This window comes from Cervus elaphus, chromosome 20 (assembly GCF_910594005.1).
Source record: "Cervus elaphus chromosome 20, mCerEla1.1, whole genome shotgun sequence".
Classification (NCBI taxonomy): Eukaryota; Metazoa; Chordata; class Mammalia; order Artiodactyla; family Cervidae; genus Cervus; species Cervus elaphus.
The window spans coordinates 126,089,533-126,098,793 of record NC_057834.1 but is presented as its reverse complement, the minus strand read 5'-3'; the positions used below and the strand labels follow the sequence as shown (position 1 = coordinate 126,098,793).

Genomic DNA, 9,261 nt, shown 5'->3' with positions numbered 1-9,261 from the left:
CTCAACACAGTACAAATGTACCATACTAGTTTATTAACTATGAACCATGTACTGAGCAAAGCATACAATACAGTAATGTTAAAATATTTTGAAATATTCATGCTAGAGATCAACATTTAATACATCTTCTTGATCCTTGAATCCCTTTCAGGGTAACTTATACTATAACAAAGCTTATTTTAGTTTAGCATGGTTCTAAACATATTATTACTATAAAGTTCATTGTTAGCTTTGTTTAAATTATATTTATGATACACAGAGATAAATTTAAACTTTTTCCAATTTAACAATTGACACACACTGCTTAACTTATTTCAACTTAATTATTTAAGAAGATTGATAATCTATCAACATAACAATTTAAAAATTATATATTTGTTGACCAGGTATATTACAAAGTGAAAAACAAGCAAAAGTTGTCTTCCTGACTAATTTTTAAGTTCAGTTCAGTTCAGTCGCTCAGTCGTGTCCGACTGTTTGGGACCCCATGAATCGCAGCATGCCAGGCCTCCCTGTCCATCACCAACTCCCAGAGTCTACTCAAACTCATGTCCATCAAGTTGGTGATGCCATCCAGCCATCTCATCTTCTGTCGTCCCCTTCTCCTCCTGCCCCCAATCCCTCCCAGCATCAGGGTCTTTTCCATTGAGTCAGCTCTTCACATCAGGTGGCCAAAGTATTGGAGTTTCAGCTTCAGCATCAGTCCTTCCAATGAACACCCAGGACTGATCTCCTTTAGGATGGACTGGTTGGATCTCCTTGCAGTCCAAGGGACTCTCAAGAGTCTTCTCCAACACCAAAGTTCAAAAACATCAATTCTTTGGCACTCAGCTTTCTTCACAGTCCAACTCTCACATCCATACATGAGCACTGGAAAAACCACAGCCTTGACTAGACAAACCTTTGTTGGCAAAGTAATGTCTCTGCTTTTTAATATGCTGTCTAGGTTGGTCATAACTTTCCTTCCAAGGAGTAAGCGTCTTTTAATTTCATGGCTGCAATCACCATCTGCAGTGATTTTTAAGTTACTATGGGTTAAAAATGAAGAATTATTTGATTCTATGTGGTGGGGTTGTTGACTGCCAAATAAAAGCTGCCTGACTCATGGAAATAATTTGGGAGTTTTCCAAGTCTTTACGAACAAAAGTAAACTATTGCTTTTAAGGATAATTTTTCCTATAATTTGAGTGCACATGTGTGTGTGTTTATATTATACAGTCCATGCAATTCTTCAGGCCAGAATACTAGAGTGGGTAGCTGTTCCCTTCTCCAGGGAATCTTCCCAACCCAGGTCTCCCACATTGCAGGTGAATTCTTTACCAGCTGAGCCATCTGGGAAGCCTGTATGTTTATACAGGGAAAGTGGTTTCTCTATTTGCACTTATTTGGAAAATTTGTGGGCAACACAAAAAATGAACAGTGATTGACTTAATTTTGTTAATATCTAGATGCAGTGTATTTTTAAAATACAATGAACAGAGCTAAGGTAAGCAGGCTGGCCCAGTGCTTTATGAGAATGCAATTTTATCTTGAATATTCAATATGGAAACAATGAGATTCTGGGAACCCAGTTGGTGTTTAACTGGCTATGCAATTTATTTCCTGGAGACCAGCACAGAGAGTTTGATAATTTCCTAATTCAACCCATGGACTCACAAAAAGCAAATCCTGTTTGCAGGTGAGAATGTATTGTTAGGTATAATTTATAACACGTAGTGTGGATTTTTAGAAAATTCTTGATTTTTAAAAGTCTTTTGGAATTTTGAAATTGGTAGTGAATAGAGAAGACTTATATGCTTTTTAAAAAAATCTATTGATGTATAGTCGATTTACAATGTGTTAATTTCTGTTATACAGCAAAATGATTTAGTTATACATACATATACATATACGTATATATATACAACATACTTTTTTATATTCTTTTTCATTATGGCTTATCACAAGATGTTGAATTCCCTGTGCTATACATAGTAGGACCTTGTTGTTTATCCATTCTGTATATAATAGTTTGCATCTACTAATCTCAAACTTCCAATCCATCCCTCCCTGCCCCCTCCCCCTTGTCAACAACAAGTTTGTTCTCCATGTCTGAAATTTATTTCTCTTTTGTAGATAAATTCATTTATGTCATATTTTAGATTCCACATATAGGTAATATTATATGGCATTTGTCTCTCTTTGTAACTTACTTGACTTAGTATGTTAATCTCTAGATCCATCCATCTTGCTGCAAATGACATTGAAAATACCTAAATACTTTAAAAAGCTTTGAAAATTATCAAGTTCATCCATTTAAATCATGCAATTAATATTTATTGACAGTTACTAGTGGGCTTCCCTGATGACTCAGCAGGTAAAGAATCTACCTGCAATGCAGGAGACCCAGGAGACATGAGTTCAATCCCTGGGTTGGGAAGATCCCCTGGAGAAGGAAAGGGCAACCCACCAGTACTCTTGCCTGGGAAATCCCATGAACATTGGAGTGTGGTGTGCTACAGTCATTGGGATCGTAAAGATATGCCAGGCAGTGTTCCTTGGACATCCCTTGTGGTTCAGCTGGTAAAGAATTAGCCTGCAATGCGGGAGATCTGGGTTCGATCCTGGGTTGGGAAGATCCCTTGGAGAAGGGAAAGGCTACCCACTCCAGTATTCTGGCCTGGAGAATTCCATGGAATGTATAGTTCATGGGGTCGCAAAGAGTTGGACATGGCTGAGCACCTTTCACTTCACTTCAAGTGTTCCAGGGAACTTGCGGTAGGTCAGTGAGCAAACTGCACAAACTTTCTTGCGGTGCTTATCACAGGGATAACAGACAACAGCAATAAATACAATAAATAAGCAAAGTTAAAAAATGTCAGTAGGTGATAAGTAAAATAGAATTAAAAAACAAAAATAGAACTGAGCAAGGATTGCTAGTGCCTGGGCAGGTATTGTAATTTTATGGAACATGGTCAACATAGATCTCCTTGAGAAGGGACATTTATTCCAAACCTTGTAGAAAGAGTGGGGATTGAGCTGTGTGGTTATTGAGGGAAGAGGCTCCTAACTAAAGGAACCAACATATGCAAAGTCCCCAAGGCAAAAATGTGCCAGGTGAGTCTGAGAAAGAATAGACCAGTGTGATTGATGGAGAGTGGGTGGAGCTGACAATAGACGCAGACAGCACCGGATCAGGTAGAGCTGTATCATCCATGGTAAGGACCTTGCTTTTTACTCTAGATCAAGGTGGCTCAGCCATGGCCCTGCAGACATTTGGGGCTGAATATTTCTCTCGTGTGGAGGACTGCCCAGTCTATTTTAGGATGCTATGCAGCATCCTTGGCTTCTCCCCACTAGGTGCCACTAGCATCCTGCCAGTGAGACAAGTCAAAATGTCCCCAGCCAATGTCAAATGTCCCTTGAAACAAATCCTCTTCTCTTTTGACCCTAGTCAGGAAATTCTACCTTTCTGCATCTTCCCCACTTTTACCTGCAGAACTTCTGTCTTCTTTATTTTTACATGATCAAGATGGGAAATATTTACATCCAATCTTCTGTGCTGTGCTTTGTCTACAGGTTGATTCTAAAAGTGGAAATCAACAGCATAGAACTTCTGTTGTTCTGACTATGTAATTATTATTCAGTGCAAACGCAAATAATATCTGCTAATTTATATAAATTTCTTGTGGTTTTCATCCAGAAGGCAGGAGGAATAAAGCAGAGTTAAAGCTGTGCTTGGTGAAGAAGCAGCTGCTGTTGCCGTTGTTCAGTCACTAAGTTGTGTCTGACTCTTTGTGACCACATGGACTACAGCACACCAATCTCCTCTGTCCTTCACTATCTCCCGGAGTTTGATCCAATTCAGGTGATCGAGTCAGTGATACCATCTAACCATCTCATTCTCTGCCACTTCCTCCTTTTGCGTTCAATCTTTCTCAGCTTCAGGGTCTTTTCCAGTGAGTCATCTCTTCACATCACTTGGCTAAAGTTCTGGGGCTTCAGCTTCAGCATCAGTCCTTCCAATGAATATTCAGGGTTGATTTCCTTTAGGATTGACTGGTTTGATCTCCTTGCAGTCCAAGGGACTCTCAACAGTTTTCTCTAGCACACAAGTTGAAAGCATCAGTTCTTTGGCGCTCAACCTTCTTTATGGTCCAACACTCACATCTATACATGACTATTGGAAAACCCATATGCTTTGACTATACAGACCTTTGTCAGCAAAGTGATGTCTCTGTTTTTTAAAACACTTGTCATAGCTTTTCTCCCAAGGAGCAAATATCTTTTAATTTCATTCCTGCAGTCACCATCCATTGTGGTTTTGGAGCCCAAGAAAAGAAAATCTGTCACTGCTTCCACTTTTTCCTCTTCTATTTGCCATGAAGTGATGAGACTAGATGCCATTAACTTAGTTTTTTAATGTTGATCTTTTTTTTTTTTTTTGATGTCCTGCTTGGATATGAACTTAATGTTGAGTTTTAAGCCAACTTTTTCAACTCTCCTCTTTCAGCAGTAGTCATTCATATTATCCAGGGAGAGGGAATATGTTATTGTGGTTTAGACAAGATTCTTGTTTTTGTCTGCTCAGACAAGATTATGGAGCGGTCTTGTTTTGTCTGCCTCTGTCATAATCAGAATGCTCTTATCTGATGTTTGTGTCCTGTAAAATTGTTTATGTTCCACAGGGGGACTCCGTGGCTGAATGGTGAGCCCCAGGCTAGCTCAGGCCCAGATGTGAGTGCCAGGACAGTTCCAGAAAGCAGTCAAGGACTGCTTTCAATTTTTAACGATACTAAGAATGTGGGGACTTTCCTGGTGGCACACTGGATAAGAATTCACCTGTCAAGGTAGGGGACACTGGTTCGATCCCTGGTCCAGGAAGATTCCACATGCCGTGAGACAACTAAGCGTGTGCAGCACAACCACTGAGCCCGCACGCTGCAACTACTGAAGCTCAAATGCCCTAGAGCCCGTACTTCTTAACGAGGGAAGTCTCCACAGTGAGAAGCCAGAGCACCACAACAAAGAACAGCCTCAGCTTGCCACAACTAGAGAAAGCCCGCGCAAACAGCCAAGACCCAGCACAGCCAAAAATTAAAAATTAAAAAGAGAGAGAGAAATCAGAAATATTGGAGAGGGAGAATTGCACTGGCAAATAATTAGAATGAAAATTTCTATTTAGAATTATTATTCACATTAGAGTAAAATAAAAGTAAGGAGATTAGTGTTGAATTGAGCTCATGACTCTGAAAGGCTTCCATTCAGTCAGTGAAATGATTAATGTTTATTTTTGGCCAGTCGACACCCAACAGTCACTGAGAAGGATACAAATGTAGCCCTAATACCTAAATCCTTCATGTTCATCCCTCACTAAAAGGAACCCAGGCTTCTTGGAAGAGAGCCAGTGCCAATTCTCCAGGCAGAGGAACGCCTGGTACATACTGTTACTGATGGGAACCACCAGGTCTTTGGGGAGTTCATGTATAGTGTTGGAGGAGGCAAACAGGCCAGTTTGAGAAGAAAGTTTTCACACCCAGGGACAAATTAAATGACTGTAATTAACTGAAACAAGTTGAATCTAGAAAACGTCTTGAATCCAGGATAATATGGGGGGGAAAAGAGATATTAACATGAAGTATGGTTAAAATATAAAGGCATGTAGAAGTAAATTATTAACATACCTTTATGAACATTTGGAAATGTTATTTATTGATTAAGCAAAATTATGAGAAGTCCAGCTTAAACCTGCGGTCATGACTTTAAACAATCACAAATTGTTGTCCTGTGAGGTAGCACTGTCCAGTTAAAATAATATGTGAACCACATATGTAACTATTTTTATGAAAAAAAATTTTAGTGAACTTTATTTTTTAGAGCAGTTTTAAGGTTACAGCAAAATTGAGGGAAGTTACAGTGATTGCCCATATACATCTGGCCTCCATACATGCACAGTCTGCTCCATTATCAACATCCCCCACCAGAGTGAAACATTTATTACAATTGATGAACCTATGCTGACACATTATTAACACCCCAAATCCAGAGTTTACATTAAGTTTCACTCTAGGTGTTGTTCAGCCTAATGGTTTTGCAAGTGTGTAATGACATGTATCCACCATTATAGTATCATATAATATAATTCTACTGCCCTAAAAATCTCTGCTCTACTCACCCATCCCTCCTTCTTCCCTATCCCCTTGGTAACCACTGATCTTGTTACAGTTTTCACAATTTTGCCTTTTCCAAAATGTCATAGAGGAGCCACAATATGTTGTCTTTTCAGATTGGTTTCTTTCACTTGCATGTATGCATGCAAACTCGCTTCAGTGGTGTCCAACTCTGTGCGACCCTAGGAACTGTACCCCCAGGCTCCTCTGTCCATGGGATTCTCCAGGCAAGAATACTGGAGTGGGTTACCATGCCCTCCTCCAGGGGATCTTCCCGACCCAGGGATCAAACCCACATTTCTTATGTCACCTGAATTGGCAGGCAGGTTCTTTTCCATTAGTGCCATCGGGGAAGCCCTTCTTTCACTTAGTAACATACATTTAACTCCATGTCTTTTTTTTTTTTTTTAACTCCATGTCTTTTTGTGGCTTGATAGCTCATTTCTTTTTAGTGCTGAATAATAATTCTGTTACCTGGTCATACTAGAGTTTATTTATCCATTCAACTCCTGAAGCTCATCTTGGTAGCTTTCAAGTTTTGACAATTATGAATAAAGTTGTTATAAACATTATACGTGGGCTTTTGTGTGGACATAAGTTTTCAACTCCTTTGTGTAAATACGAAGTACTACAATTGCTGGTTTATATGAGATAAGTATGTTTAGTTTGTAAGAGGTTTTCAGATTGTCCTCTGAGTGGTTGAATCATTTTGCGTTCACAGCAACAACGAATGAGAATTCCTGTTGCTCCGCATCCTCACCTGCATTCAGTGCTGTCAGTGTCCTGGATTTCGCCCATCACTTCACGGTAAATAGATGGGGAAACACTGGAAACAGTGAAAGACTTTATTTTCTTCTTTTTTTTTTTTTTTAGTGGAGTGCAGTTTATTACACCGGCGGGCCCAAGGCAGAGTCTCCTCTTAGCCAAGGACTTTATTTTCTTGGGATCCAAAATCACTGTGGTGGTTACAGCAGCCATGAAATTAAAAGACACTTGCTTCTTGGAAGAGAAGCTATGGCAAACCTACACAGTGTATTCAAAAGCAGAGGCATTACTTTGCTGACAAAAGGTCCATATAGCTAAAGGTATGATTTTTCCAGTGATCATTTATGGATATGAGAGTTGGAATGCTGAAGAATTTATGTCTTTGAATTGTGGTGGTTTTTTTTTCTTTTTTTTTGAGCTCAGATCAAGTGTAGAAACCTTCATAGTTATATAAAGTTCTGCAGTAAAAACTTCTCATCATTGCTCAGAACTGATCAGCCTTTCATACATGTACACCCACAACCAACTCTCACTTACCCACCAATAAGCCCCTTAATTATCCAGTCACCTTTACACACACATCCCCAAACACACACACACACACACACACACACACACACACCTTATTTTAAATTATTTTGCTTCTCAGAACTACAGAGATCATGCATCAGGTACACCGGGTGGTCTTCTGATGCTCAGATTTGGCTACTTTCATCACTGATCCACTTTAGTAAGAGCAGATCTCAGAGAAGAATTGTGGTGTTTTGGAAGACTCTTGAGAGTCCCTTGGACTTCAAGGAGATCAAACCAGTCAATCCAAAAGGAAATCAACAACAACAAAAAAAAACAAAAGGAAATCAACCCTGAATATTCATTGGAAGACTGATGCTGAAGCTGAAGCTCCAATACTTTGGCCATCTAATATGAACCATTAACTCATTAGAAAAGACCCTGATGCCGGGGAAGATAGAAGGTAGGAGGAGAAGGGGATGACAAAGGACGAGATGGTTGGATAGCATCACTGACTCAATGGACATGAGTTTGAGCAAGCTCTGGGAGATGAAGGACAGGGAATCCTGGCGTGCTGCAGTCCACGGTCCCCAAGAGTCAGACATAACTGAGTGACTGAACAACAACAACTGGTGTATTTAGTTCAGTTCAGTTCAGTCACTCAGTAGGGTTCTACTCTTTGCGACCCAATGAACCACAGCACGCCAGGCCTCCCTGTCCGTCACAAACTCCTGGAGTTTACTCAAACTCATGTCTATTGAGTCAGTGATGCCATCCAACCATCTCATCTTCTGTCAAATCCTTTTCCTCCTGCCCTCAACCTTTCCCAGCATCAGGGTCTTTCCAAATGAGTCAGCTCTTCACATCAGGTGGCCAAAGTATTGCAGTTTCAGCTTCAACATCAGTCCTTCCAATGAACACCCACGACTGATCTCCTTTAGGATGGACTGGTTGGATCTCTTTGCAGTCCAAGGGACTCTCAAGAGTCTTCTCCAACACCACAGTTCAAAAGCATCAATTCTTTGCGCTCAGCTTTCTTTATAGTCCAACTCTCACATCCATACATGACTACTGGGAAAAGCATAGCCTTGACTGGACAGGCCTTTGTTGACAAAGTAACGTCTCTGTTTTTTAATATGCTGTCTAGGTTGGGCATAACTTTCCTTCCAAGGAGTAAGCGTCTTTTAATTTCATTTATGTTATCATAATCTGCAGTGATTTTGGAGCTCAGAAAAATAAAGTCAGCCACTGTTTCCACTGTTTCCCCATCTATCTGCCATGAAGTGATGGGACCAGATGCCATGATCTTAATTTTCTGAATGTGGAGCTTTAAGCCAACTTTTCCACTCTCCTCTTTCACTTTCATCAAGAGGCTCTTTACTTCTTCTTCACTTTCTGCCATAAGGCTGGTGTCATCGGCATATCTGAGGTTATTGATACTTCTCCCAGCAATCTTGATTCCAGCTTGTGCTTCATCCAGCCCAGCATTTCTCATGATGTACTCTGCATAGAAGTTAAATAAGCAGGGTGACAATATACAGCCTTGATATACTGCTTTTCCTATTTGGAACCAGTCTGTTGTTCCATGTCCAGTTCTAACTGTTGCTTCCTGACCTGCATACAGATTTCTCAAGAGGTAGGTCAGGTGGTCTGGTATGCCCATCCCTTTCAGAATTTTCCACAGTTTATTGTGTTCCACACAGTCAAAGGTTTTGGCATAGTCAATAAAGCAGAAGTAGATGTTTTTCTGGAACTCTGTTGCTTTTTCGATGATCCATCAGATGTTGGCAATTTGATCTCTGGTTCCTCTGCCTTTTCTAAAACCAGTTTGAACATC

At 40.1% G+C, this 9,261-nt stretch overlaps 2 non-coding genes across 2 annotated transcripts; both read right to left on the bottom strand.

Annotated features, from left to right (window-relative positions):
* Positions 1-7,328: 7,328 nt before the first annotated feature.
* Positions 7,329-7,400, bottom strand: LOC122678558. The gene has a single exon (XR_006336214.1). It is a non-coding gene; the product is annotated as a small nucleolar RNA U2-30 (small nucleolar RNA).
* A 157-nt stretch (positions 7,401-7,557) lies between these two features.
* LOC122678560 lies at positions 7,558-7,637 on the bottom strand. The gene has a single exon (XR_006336215.1). It is a non-coding gene; the product is annotated as a small nucleolar RNA U2-19 (small nucleolar RNA).
* Between the last annotated feature and the right edge of the window lie 1,624 nt (positions 7,638-9,261).